Raw genomic sequence first — 13885 nt, forward strand, 5'->3', positions numbered from 1 at the left:
GGTAGCTTATGATGGGCAATCATGACACAGGACGTGACAGGAGCCAGGAGGGAAGAACAGGGCGAAAGGGGCATGTAACAAATGGAATCAAAGCTTCAAGAGGGGGATTCGATGGAGCCAGTTGTTCAAACACGGTGGGGCTCAGATATGAAAGCTGAATACAACTGAGCAGCCGTGCTTTCCTACTGAGCCTAAGCGCAGTCGGCAAAGGTGGGAAATAGGAGGAAAGGGATAAATTAAAAACAAAATAGGTGAGCAGACTTGTTATCAGGCTGACAGGAGGTAAACAGACTGGGATAAATAAATAAGCAAGCAACACAGCGATGAAGACGACCCCACCGGCCGAAAACAGAGGCAGCCCGCGCTGAGGCTGGAATCAGGCTTGAGCTTTGAGCTTACCAAAAGAAAATGTATGCAGACGTCCACGGATTTTTCTGTTTCCCTCCCACAACATTCAGAAATCCACCCTGGATTTATTCTCGGAAAGGACGCCAGAGAGCTCTCTTCTGTTCCTTGCCGCCCCCTGGGAGGTTCCACAGTAAACTCCTTGGGATGGGATGAGGGGTTCAGAGGGTGATGGCACCAGGCGCCGAATGCCAGGGATCCCGAATGGAGCACCCGCCGGCTGTGCGAACCCTGTCTAGACATGGAAATTGTCCTCCTAATCTCCTAATCTTGCTTTCTTTACATTCTCTTGACGACGTGCCATCTCTGTAAACATTCTCACCCCAAGAACGGAGCTGGAAACACATGTGCAATCAGCAGCCGCAGCAGCTACAAAGAGAGTTATGAAATCCGCCCAAAATAGCCTGCTTGCCCCATAGGCATATGCAAAGCAGCCACACAGCCAGGGTGAACGTATGGGGCGGCACATTTCACTCTGCATTTCAAGAGGCTTCTGGTGACCTTCCGGTGCTGCTCAGAAACACCCAGGTGAGACCTGGGGCTGTGGACAAAGTCCCCTGGGCAGCTGTGAGTCCCTGGGGCTAAGCCTTCCTATCTTACCTACCCTGAGATTCCTCAGCCTTGGAGACATTTATTTGGGTTAAAACTTTGAGGTTAGGGACTTCCCTGGTGGTGCCGTGGTTGAGAATCTGCCTGCCAGTGCAGGTGACACGTGTTCGATCCCTGGTTTCGGAAGGTCCCACATGCCATGGAGCAACAAAGTCCGTGCACCACAACTACTGAGTCTGTGCGCCTCAACTACTGAAGCCCTCACACCTAGACCCCATGCTCTGTGACAATAGAAGCCACCACAATGAGAAGCCCGTGCGCCGCAATGAAGAGTAGACCCCACTCGCTGCAACTAGAGAAAGCCCGTGCACAGCAACGAAGGCTCAACGCAGCCAAAAATCAATCAAAAAAATCGGGGTTACATAACATTATCTGAGACAAGAAGATAAAAATCTGATTCCCACCCTTAGAATCAACTTAATGCATCAGCCATCTAGTCCCCTTGCCGGGGTAGGATGGTATTTTTGTACATTGGGTGAGTGGGAGTGGACAGGCCATTTGGCCGGGGGCTCAGAGTGTCAGGGAAGAGCAGCCTGCAGGTGCAGGTCCACTGTCTGCAGGGTTCTGGGTGAGAGGCGAGCCTTGCTGTGATCTGGGTGGTGCAGTCGTCGTCTGTCTGCTTTCACCACCAGCATCAACTACTTGTGTGACCTTGGCCCAGTCACTTCACACCTCTTGCTTCAGCCTTCTTTGCCAAAGTGGGAAGCTGCTCTTTCCCCTGGATTTCACTTAGAAAGGGGAAAGGAGTCAGATGGCTGTCCCTCCCCAGGTGTCCTGGGAGTTGGATCTCAAGCTACTCAAAGAATGATCACATGACTGAATGCAATTGCGGAGGTCCTGGTGATAGTTTTTTTTTTTTTTTTTTGGCGGTACGCAGGCCCCTCACTGCTGCGGCCTCTCCCGCTGCGGAGCACAGGCTCCGGGCGCGCAGGCCCAGTGGCCACGGCTCACGGGCCCAGCCGTTCCGTGGCACACGGGATCCTCCTGGACCGGGGCACGAACCCGCGTCCCCTGCATCGGCAGGTGGACTCCCAACCACTGTGTCACCAGGGAAGCCCCTGGTGATAGTTTTGTTAAGACTGCTCTTTGTGGCTGAAGAGACAAGGTGAGTCATCCCTGTTCTGGTGGGAGAGACCACTGGGTTAGAAGTCAGGCAAACCCGGGCTCTGAGCCAGCGCTGTCAGGTTGCTTCTGTGAGTTTCTGAACCTCTCGTGATTTCCCTCAGTTGAGCCAGACCAAGGCCTGTAGCCCAAGAAAGGACACTGGCCAACTGCAGGGGCCAGGCTGAGACAACGGAATGTGCTGGGGGCAGCATGGAGGGTGTGACCAAGACACAAAGAGGCCAGCTTTCTCTTCCGTGGGAGTCCCAAGTGAACCCTCCTTCCCCTCTCCTGCCTCCTATCCATACCCATGGCTTGCCTTCCCTTTTATGCACAGCCAGACTGTGTTTCTGTTTTGTCAAACTGACTCCCAGGTGTCTGCTGGGAGGAGAACACCCCTGGGAGTGGCATGAACTCATCTTTGGTTTTGGGGTGGAACTTGAGTTGCTTCTGCAGGTACATCATGGCTTGGCTTAGACCATCCCTTCCCTAAAGTGCTGTACTTCACACCCTTTGATGGGACGCACACAACCTTCCATCCACCCCAGGTGTGGACTGGATCAGGCCAGGCGAAGCATTTGAGGCGATTGACCCTATTCATAGGCCGACCAGGGGACCCACTGGCCTGTGCCTTGTAGTTGAGCTCATGCTTGTTTCTGAGGAGCCTCTTTGAACTTGTTGACCTTCACTCTTTCCTTTGTGGCCATTTTAGGGCAAAGGGAAAATAAGGCCTGGTCCTTTAATATTTGAGCCATGTCTTAAAATCAGAGCTGTCCCCTCTCTCCAGTCCTGCTCTGGGAGCCGTGGTTGTTGCCTAGGGGGGGCCCTGGGCTCGTGCCCACCCTATCCTGCGTGCTGATATATCCCTTAGCATCCTGTATACTTTGGGAGCCTGCGATGGGAACACCCTAACCCCTGCCCCTCCATCATGCTGGTACTTCAGGAAACCCGTGCAAGACATGACCTGCCATTGTGGCTCCTTCCAGGGGGCTTTGACAATAAGGAAAGGTGTCTATTTGTGTAGGGATATCGCTGAAATGAATGTCTGAAACTCATATTTCCAGAAAGCTTGAAGGTTTTGACCTCCTCAGATGCTTTCTTCATGTTTCACACTGGGCAGCTTAGGCATATAGAGCTGCTTCCCCCAACCTGTCTGTGAAGACTGGGCAGCTGCTCAGGCTGAAAATAGTAGCTGTTTCGAGTTTTAATCGCAGCACGAGAAAGGACTCACGTACACACACCCTGATGTGCAAATGTGGGCTCAGAGGCAGTTCCGGGCATCAGGGCTGAGTCTGCAAGTGACTGTGAGGTAGAGCTGGAAGTGAGCTCTGATGTGGGGCTGTCACTTCCTTCCTGCAAACAGCGGGTGAAAGGAGCCACCTGAGCCCCAGTGAGCAAGCGTCTCTGTGCTTGCAGCCTGGGACTAGCTTTAGGAGGAAGAGGAAAAAGCGTGTATTATTTTTGTTTTCAGCAAAACCCTTAGTGTCCTCCCTTTAGCTCCAAATGCTAATCTTTAAACTGTTTCAATCATTACAGGAAAAGAAAAACCTGAAAGCAGTCTGTTAACTAGGCTGGTGATGTTGACATGGAAAGGTGTGGGCTCTCCTCTCTGCCCATGGCCTCTCACTCCCAGTTTTCCTCTCACTTCTTGGCTGCTGTTTCCCAGGGCCCCGTCCTCTGCTCAGCCTGGGCATTAACCAGTGGCTGTTAAAACAGAGGACGACATATCTTCAGATATCTAAACTACGTATAGAGCGTTCCAAACAGTATCTATAGTCTCTCTCTCCTCTCTCTCTTTCTCCCTTCCTATTTTCTTTCCTTGAGAAAATATCCTCTACTAGAAAGGTCACTGTGCAATGCTCTAAGAAGATTATTGTTGATCTCCTTTCATTTGTCCCCATCATGTCTCTCAGCCAGGAGGCTTAGTGGACCAGTAGAAAGTGCTCAGACCTTGGAGAGAGACGGGCTTAGCATTCTTTGAATCCCAGCCATGCTATTTGCAACTGTAGAACCATAGATAATTTGCCTTCAATAATTTTCTGGTCTCCAGAAACTGAGAATAATACCTACTTTGCAGGTTTTCTATGGGGGTTCAGTAGGACAGACTATTCAAAACCCCAATGATGATACAAATAGATGGAGAGATATACCATGTTCTTGGATTGGAAGAATCAACATTGTGAAAATGACTCTACAGATTCAATGCAATCCCTATCAAACTACCACTGGCATTTTTCATAGAACTAGAACAAAAAATTTCACAATTTGTATGGAAACACAAAAGATCCCGAATAGCCAAAGCAATCTTGAGAATGAAAAACGGAGCTGGAGGAATCAGGCTCCCTGACTTCAGACTATACTACAAAGCTACAGTAATCAAGACAGTATGGTACTGGCACAAAAACAGAAATATAGATCAATGGAACAGGATAGAAAGCCCAGAGAGAAACCCATGCACATATGGTCACCTTATCTTTGATAAAGGAGGCAGGAATGTACAGTGCAGAAAGGACAGCCTCTTCAATAAGTGCTGCTGGGAAAACTGGACAGGTACATGTAAAAGTATGAGATTAGATCACTCCCTAACACCATACACAAAAATAAGCTCAAAATGGATTAAAGACCTAAATGTAAGGCCAGAACCTATCAAACTCTTAGAGGAAAACATAGGCAGAACACTCTATGACATAAATCACAGCAAGATCCTTTTTGACCCACCTCCTAGAGAAATGGAAATAAAAACAAAAATAAACAAATGGGACCTAATGAAACTTCAAAGCTTTTGCACAGCAAAGGAAACCATAAACAAGACCAAAAGGCAACCCTCAGAATGGGAGAAAATATTTGCAAATGAAGCAACTGACAAAGGATTAATCTCCAAAATTTACAAGCAGCTCATGCAGCTCAATAACAAAAAAACAGACAACCCAATTCAAAGTTGTGCAGAAGACCTAAATAGACATTTCTCCAAAGAAGATATACAGACTGCCAACAAACACATGAAAGAATGCTCAACATCATTAATCATTAGAGAAATGCAAATCAAAACCACAATGAGGATCACCTCACACCAGTCAGAATGGCCATCATCAAAAAATCTAGAAACAATAAATGCTGGAGAGGGTGTGGAGAAAAGGGAACCCTCTTGCACTGTTGGTGGGAATGTGAATTGGTACAACCACTATGGAGAACAGTATGGAGGTTCCTTAAAAACTCTAACTAGAACTACCATATGACCCAGGAATCCCACTACTGGACATATACCCTGAGAAAACCATAATTCAAAGAGTCATGTACCAAAATGTTCATTGCAGCTCTATTTACAATAGCCAGGAGATGGAAACAACCTAAGTGTCCATCATCGGATGAATGGATAAAGAAGATGTGGCACATATATACAATGGAATATTACTCAGCCATAAAAAGAAATGAAATTGAGTTATTTGTAGTGAGGTGGATGGACCTAGAGTCTGTCATACAGAGTGAAGTAAGTCAGAAAGACAAAGACAAATACCGTATGCTAACACATATATATGGAATTTAAGAAAAAGAAAAAAATGTCTTGAAGAACCTAGGGGTAAGACAGGAATAAAGACACAGACCTACTAGAGAATGGACTTGAGGATATGGGAAGGCAGAAGGGTAAGCTGTGACAAAGTGAGTCAGTAGCATGGATATATATACACTACCAAACGTAAGGTAGATAGCTAGTGGGAAGCAGCCGCATAGCACAGGGAGAACAGCTCGGTGCTTTGTGACCACCTAGAGGGGTGGGATAGGGAGGGTGGGACGAAGGGAGACGTAAGAGGGAAGAGATATTGGAACATATGTATATGTATAACTGATTCACTTTGTTACAAAGCAGAAACTAACACACTATTGTAAAGCAATTATACTCCAATAAAGATGTAAAAAAAGAAAAACAAAAAAACCCCAGGAAGCTATTAGCACCCAGTGAATGGTGCTTGCTTCATTGAGTATCACACAGTGTTTTTGAGACTCCTGATGAAAAGCAAACACTGTGGAGGTGCAGAGGAAGGACTGGCTCAGGCACAGCACACACCAGCAGCACATTGTGCCCCACCAGTTTGACCCTGGGTCCCTAGCAGGGTGTCCCTGCAGCAAGGTGCATGGCAGAGGGAGCTGGGTTGTGGTGCCGTTCCTTTCTTAGGCCAATTTAAATTTGCTCCCAGACAGAACTGGGACTGTTAGAGTCCACAGTTGGAGTGGAAGTTGCTGAAACAATTTCTTTAGTGTTTCTGCCAAGTGTTTTAAATAAAATAAATTTAACAAACTATTCAAAAGACATGACAAGCTCATTGTCCGCTCTGTCTGCAGGGAGGATCAGCCACATGTACAAAAAGCAGCAGATGGAGTCTCGTGGAAGAGAGAGACTGACCAGGAGCCTGGAGACCCAGGTTTAAGCCTTAGCAGATGGCCTCGGGTAGGTCATTTTCTTTCTCGGCATTTAGTTCCCTTATCTGTAAGGTAAGGATTTTGGTGAGAATGCTAGTTCTATAGGCCACACCTGTCTCACAATGTTATAATAAAAATCAACTGAAATCATGCAGTTTAAAGCCTTCTGCGAAGTGCAAGCGTGAGGCATGGTTGTCTTACTTTGCAGGAAGGTCTTGAATCCATTCAAATAGCCTCTTCTGGATTAACAGTTTTCGGGTGTTGATTTATGTGCTATCCAAGGCTTGGAGGTGGGCACAGGAAGCAGGCTTTTCAAGGGGCAGAAGATGTAAGGCTGTGAGGACCAACTACTATGTTAGGGGTAGGCTCAAGCTTCCTCTGGGCCTTGATAACTGAAATCCTTCTTGCTTTTGTCCTCTTCCCCCTCAAGCTTGCTCCAGGCTCTGAATTCCGTATGAGCACAGGCGCTCCTCTCTGCTACCTTTCCTGCTCTTCTTCTCTTCCTCTTGAACAAGGCACTGTGGCAGACAGTCAGTGCTCACTATATGTCCTATGTCTTGTCTCGTTAGGTTGAGGCCAATGCCCTGTGAGCACAAGTGACACAGGTGGCTTCCACACTGAGGTAATAAAGAGCCAGGATCTGATGGTAGGAATATAAGTTGGTGTAGTTACTCTGGAAAACACTATGGAAACTCTTTAAGAAATGAAAAATAGAACTACCATATGATCCAGCAATCCCACTGCTGGGTATATATCTGAAGGAAACGAAATCAGTATCTCAAAGAGATTCCTGCCCTCCCATGTTCATTGCAGCATTACTCACAATAACCAAGACATGGAAACAAATTAAGTGTTCATCAACAGACGAATGGATAAAGATATGGTCTATATCTATATCTATAGTTGCACAAAAGGTAATTACTTAAGACGATAGATGTATTAATTAACCTGATTGTGGTAATCATTTCACATACAATTTTATCTGTCAACTATAACTTAATAAAACTGGAGGAAAGGAAGAGCTAAGGTCTCCCTTCCATCATCCTCTATTTCCTCTGCCTTGTGTCGAGGGAGGGCACAGCTACAAGACGGAGGTGTGGCTTGCACTGGGCTTTATGTAACTGAGACATCAAGCCTTTATTGTGTTGACCCCTGGGTTGCGGGGGTTTAGTCTGGGATGGCGGCATGGTTTGGCCCATCCTAACTAATATGGGGAACATGCTCGCTGCTTCACTCTCTCACCACTCACCTGTTCCTCGATCCCGTGTAATCTTGTGTCCACTCTCACTGCCCAGCTCCTCTCAGAATTTACCAGTGACCTCATCCGTAATCACCTACCTACTGCTGAGTTGCCTCATGTGCTTGAAACTGTTCTTCCTCACTTAAATCTTCACGTCATTATTTTAAATTTAAAAAGTAATACATTCTTATTTTAAGGAAATCTCCCCTTACCTTCCTTAATTTCCTGTTTTCTGTTCTGCTTGCTTTTTCTCTTACTCTTCTAAAGGCAGATGTACCCCCTCCACCCCCAAATCTACCCTCTGACCCTCTTCTCCTCGCCCCCCCCTTCCACCCCTAACCTCCCTCATAGCCTTGATATTCTCATCCACACTCTAGCTATTTGCATGAGATTGCGTTCCTGACCGTCAACTCCAGGCCGATGTTTCCAGCCTCTCTTGACGTCTGCCTGGTGCTTCAGCCAACTTCAGGAGATGAAAAATGTCATTCCCTGCTGACATTTTTAACTCAAAGTTTTAAAAATTAATCATAATTGCTGCTATCTACTGAGCTATCACCATTACTAAGCACTGGGCTAAGTCCTTCCTGTGTGTTATCCTGTTTCACGCCCACGTGCTGATGAGTTAGGGTCAGTGCTATTACTATTACATTGAAATTTCATGAGGTTAAGTAACCTGGCCAAGGTTAAGTAACCTTGCCAAGGTTATACTGCTAGAAAGTGGCAGATCTAGGCAGATCTAGGACTCAACTCAGAGCTGGTTGACTCCAGAGCTCTTAACTTGTACGCTGCTTGTAGCCGATACTCTCTGCATTGGCCATCGCTCTTAATTGTAAGCAACAGAAGCTGGCTGCGATGGAATTGAGCAGGAAAAAGTTTATTAAAATATTGGGTAGTTCACAGAATGATTGTGAGGATGGAACACGAGGCTCAAAGTAAAGAGGCGGGATGCTCTAGTTCCCCTCTGAACCAATGGTTTTGGTGAGATGATGCCTTTACCCTGGCCAAAGAGAGAAAGCTGCCTGTCCCTTGCTTCCTGCACCACCAGCTCTCTATTCGAAGCCCATGTGGCTCTTTCTGATCGTGTATCCAGTTCCCAAGCTCCAGAAGCAAGGGGAGGTTGGGAAGCCAGCATCCAGCACATCTGTACCCTATGATGGGAAGCTGTCCTCATTCCCACCCAAAACTCACAAAGTGGCAATTCTCCAGACTTGGAAAGGGAATTCAGTGCTGACACAATAGCACCTCACCATTCTGTTTCCTTATTGCCCTCATTTTGTGTTCAAACATTTGAGCAAGTTGAATTTATTTGAGTTTATTTTCATTTTTTTTTTTGAACAAGTTGAATTTTAACTGGATTATTTTCAAAAGTTTTGAAATATCTGGTTCTCCCTTTTGCCCTTTTTTCTCTTTAGAAATTCCTTTCAAAGCAGTGACATATTAATTCCTGGCCTCTATATAAACAGAGTGTGTGGTAGGTAGAATAGTGGCCTCTCAAAGATGTCCACATCCTAATTGTTGGAATCTGGGAATTACCTTACATGGCCAAAGGGACTTTGTAGATGTGATCAACTTAAGTATCTTGAGATGGGAGAGTGTCCTGGATTATCTGGACAGGCCTGATATATCTCAAGATTCTTAGAAGGGAAGGAGGGAGGCAGGTAAGTGGAAGTCAGGGACATGTGATGACTGAAGCAGAGGTTGGAGTGATGCTATTGCTGGCTGGGGCCATGAGCCGAGGGATGTGGGTGGCCTCTAGAGCTGGAAAAGGCCAGGAAATGGGTTCTTCCCTAGAGCCTCCAGAAGCAATGCAAGCCCTGCTGACCCCTTGCGTTTCACCCAATAAAACCCATTTGGATTTCTGACCTACAGAACTATAAGATAATAAATTTGTGTTGTTTTAAAGCCGCTAAATTTGTAGTAACTTGTTAAAGTAACATTAAGAAATGTATACAGGGTGCAAATTACAATGCTTATAAGGTCCAGAATGTACCACAAATGAGTAAAGTGGGCTGTATGTAAAAATGCAAAAACATTTTAATGAAATATCTGGTCCTTTCAGCCTATCTTTCATTTTTCCCATTTTGATAGAAGCATGCAAAAATGTGTAATTTTCCTCCTAATTTTATCTGTAAGAAAAACAGCAGTAGAAGTATGGTGATACATGGCAACTTACACGTAACTTTACGGCAGGTGGAAAAGGGAGGGTGGTAGAGACTGTGGTGAACTGGACAGTGAATGAGCTGCTGAATGTGGATCTGCTGAAGCCGATTGTTACCTCGTAGAATTTGGATCTGATGTTTCCAGCATTTCTAATTTAACTCGGATACAGTTTTTTGGGTTGTCTTACAAAAAAACAATTTAAACAAACTCTGTCTTCAGGCAGCGACTTGCTGTCCTCAACAATCTCATTTGTCACCTGTTCTTGTCACCACCTCAGATACGTTTTCCAATGTATGTTTTTCTTTCCTTTGGTTTTGCAATCTTTTGTGCATAGAGTGGCAAATGTTCTGTACGTATGTCCACCCTTGTTCTACTCCCACCCGACACACACGATTGCATCAGGAGAATGATGAGATTTCATCTGCTCTGTCACTGTCTCTGTCTCTCTCTCTTTTTAAAAGCAATTTACAAAGCAAAAGCTGGAAGTCTTTGGAAAGTCAGGTTTTCAAAAGTGATGTACTGCCTGAGACATTCTCCACGCAAGGACAATATTCAAGGAGCTCTACAAGCACTTGATCCATTAGTCAACCAAATATTTACTGAGCATCTCGGAGGAAGAGACTGTGGTGGGTGCTGGGAGGACTACACACGATAGAAGACAGCAGCTCCGTGAGAACGTGCCCCTCCTACTGAGGGGACCGCACGTCTTAGGCAGCGACTGCCTGACCTGATACTTCTTGGGGGCCTGAGACGCAATGTGAATCTCCATGTCAGCAAGGTATTTGCCCAGACAGCTGAGCAAATCTGGTGTTTACATCTCTTTTGCATTCTTCTGGTTTGTGTTTACCCTGCAGGACTGGTAAACACTATGTGCAGGACTCTGAGGGACTGGAGCAAACTCCAGTTGTGGCCAAATCCCCACCTGCATCTGTGCACTGGCATCACCTCGACAGGTGAGCCCGCCCTCTCTGTGGTTATGCGGGCTGACCAGGTGGGCACTGTACTTTCCTGGTGCCTTAGGTTCCCAAACTGGCGAAATTGTGCCGAGTGGAACAGCATTGGACAGTGTCTGTATTTTCATTTCCAGTCGGTTCTGCTCAATTCCCGTGGTGCCTGGGTCCATGCTACACGCATATGGACCTGAGGTTAATGTTAGAGGAAAATAATAATTGTTATTATAGGGAATATGCATTGAGTACTTTGCGTCAAGCACGATGCCAAGTTATTTATATTGATTCTCTCATTTTATTTTCACAACTGCCTATGAGTTATTATTTTTATCCCCCATTTTACAAACAAGAAAAATGAGCTTCAAGTCACACTTCTGCTTAGTAGCAGAGTCAAGATTTGAACCCAGGAATCCATTCATCTTGTACATACCATCTGGGTGAAAACTCTGTTTAATTAAAGCTTATGGCACTAGAGTTCAAGGAATCCTAATGTGGTTTTTGAAAACAAGCATGCCTTAATTTGTTCAATCAATATGGTCCTGAAAAATTGAATAGAAAAAGTATGTATAAGCATCCTAAGGGCATGGGACATGTCTTTGTAACATCTGCAGTATTTAGCACTGTGCCTTGCACAGATAAGACCTGAAATGAACATTTGTTAAATGAATAGGTGAATGAATGAAACAATTGTAGAAGTCAATTTACTGAAGTCAATGTACTTGATAAGACCAGTGTTTGAAGTGACCTGCAGAGTTACTGAACAGAGTATCTAGGTTGATCAGGTTTGTTAAAAGTTTCTAAACCCACTAGAAGTAGGCATTAATGCATAGAAATAAGGCTGGTGGGATGTTTCAAAAATGGACTTTCACTTTCTTCTTGTACTCTTCTGTATTGTTAAGTTTTAGAAACTGAGGATGCATTGGTCTTAGTCTGGGTCCCACTCATGAAGAAGGACTTGGTGTAGTTGATATGGAACATGATCCCAGGCAGAGGGGTGAGGGAGCAAGGAGATGGAGAGGGGGAGGGGGAAAGCCCACGTTGGGGTGTTTAAGGGCTGCGGGGAGGTTCTCGCGGTGGGGACTTCCTTGAAGGCCGGGAGATGGGAGCAGTAATCTCCTGCTTCGTAGTCCTTGTTGACAGGAACTTCCCCACCTTTCCGGACTCTACTTTCAAGGGCCCAATGAACCTCTGCGGATCAGAAAAGGCCCCAAGCCTGAAGGCAGAAAGAGGCGTGGCCCACACTTGAGGTGGGGCCCTGTGAGCACCAGGGGGATCTGAGCTTCCAGAACTGCCCACCACAGCTGAGCTAAGATCAGAGGTGGGGGGCATGAAGTGGGAGGCATCTGCTATGGTATGATTTTCAAACACTAATAAAACCATAACAAAAGATAAACAACAGAAGACATTTTCACAAAGCAAAAAATTGTTCTCTGATTTGAGTTCGCAAGTCTGGACTTTGACAGATGAGGTTATTTTCACTGCGGCCCTGATGTGCTTGGTGTTGCAGACCAGGTTCTTGGGAAGCAGACTCAAAGGCAGAGCTACGGTGCTGGAAGTATACTGGGAACCACTCTGGGATCCACACCTGTAGGGGAGGCAGGACTGGGCACAGAGAGGAGCTGAGCTGTGATGCAGCCACAGGAAGCCTTGAGCCAATTCCATACGGAGCTCTGAAGCTGGCATGGCCCTGCAGAGTTGTCCTGAGTTGGTCCCGGAGGCCAGGACTTTATACATGACCATCCTGTAGTCACTGGATGCCGGATGCATAGGGAGGGAACACACCCTTGAGTGAGGCAGCTGAAGGCAACTCCAGGAGGGGGCTTGGAGCTGAGGCTGGCCAACCATGGTAATAGGGGTAATAAGCTGCATGAGGCTGTTAGCAAACTTGCCTTTGAACATCTGGAGCCAATAGATAACATTGAAAAATTCAAACCCAGGAAAAAAAAAAAAGCAAAAGTAAATTCAACAACAACTCTCCCCCCTCACTGTGGCAGGCCAAACTGAAATGATACGAGAAATAGGACAAGTCTATTTTCTCATACGTCAAATGAAGACTTTGGACTAGACCAGGAATTACAAACTGGTGGCCCACGTGTCAAATCTGACTGAAAAGTCTGTTTTATTTGCATGGCTAGTTTTTCAAATCCAGATTTCTGGCTTCTCTTGAAAATTTGGAGGACCTGGCACATTTGGGCCCATACTCTTCATGGCAAGTTCCAGCTAGAGTGGCGTAGCAGGTGCCCCCTTTAACCTCTGTCCCCTCCAGCTTACTTCAGCCATTTATGTCACCGCCTGAGCTCTGTCACCATTTGAGTTTGTGAACTCCGATCTCTGAGGTTCTGCCCAGCTCTGAGGAGCTGTGATTCTGTGTGAATCTTGCATACTGCTGAAATGGGTATTTGAATTCCTAATAACATCATGACATCTAGAAAGCTTTGTCTTCCTAGTCAAATATGCATCTCTCCCTGGAGATTCTCTTTGGGCAAGTGAGGCCATTTCTTTGTAGTCTAGCTTTCTGGCTTTGTAAATGAGGCTCGCAGTGACCCTGATCTTGAACATGGCCATGGAGCACAATGCTTTTGATGGTAGTAGCAGGGGCTGTGTGGGATTTTCTAGCCACTAGAATATTTTTTAAGGCTAGTGATTCCCAAATCTGGCTGAAATCTCAGAATTAACTGGGCTGTTTTTAAAACACGAATTCTCAGGTTCTTCCAGGCCCCTCTGATTCAGTAGATCTGGGTTCAGTAGATGGGTGCCAAGAATATTTTTAATTGGTTTCTCAAGTGATCTTGGTGTGCAACCAGATTTAGGAAGCGTATTGGTTCCTCCTAATTGGTCCTTGTATTTTGTGCCTAGCTCATGCATTGTAACCTTTTGAGCTCCAAATGCACAGGGATCCTTTCTTAGTCATCTATAATTTTATCCATCTTCACCCTTAGTGCTAACACCTGGCACAGTGCCCTGCAAACCCTGTGTGCTCAATGAATGTCTAGTGAATGAAGGA

The 13885-nt window shown here is 45.8% G+C and overlaps 1 long non-coding RNA gene across 1 annotated transcript in view; it reads left to right on the forward strand.

Annotated features, from left to right (window-relative positions):
• The first annotated feature begins 6452 nt into the window (after positions 1-6452).
• Positions 6453-13885, forward strand: part of LOC307182855 — a 45533-nt gene continuing 38100 nt past the window's right edge. Inside the window, exon 1 of the long non-coding RNA XR_013827279.1 lies at positions 6453-6559. This is a non-coding gene — a long non-coding RNA (uncharacterized lncRNA). The remainder of the gene's footprint in view (positions 6560-13885) is intronic.

Source organism: Stenella coeruleoalba, assembly GCF_951394435.1.
Source record: "Stenella coeruleoalba genome assembly, chromosome: 2".
Taxonomy (NCBI): domain Eukaryota; kingdom Metazoa; phylum Chordata; class Mammalia; order Artiodactyla; family Delphinidae; genus Stenella; species Stenella coeruleoalba.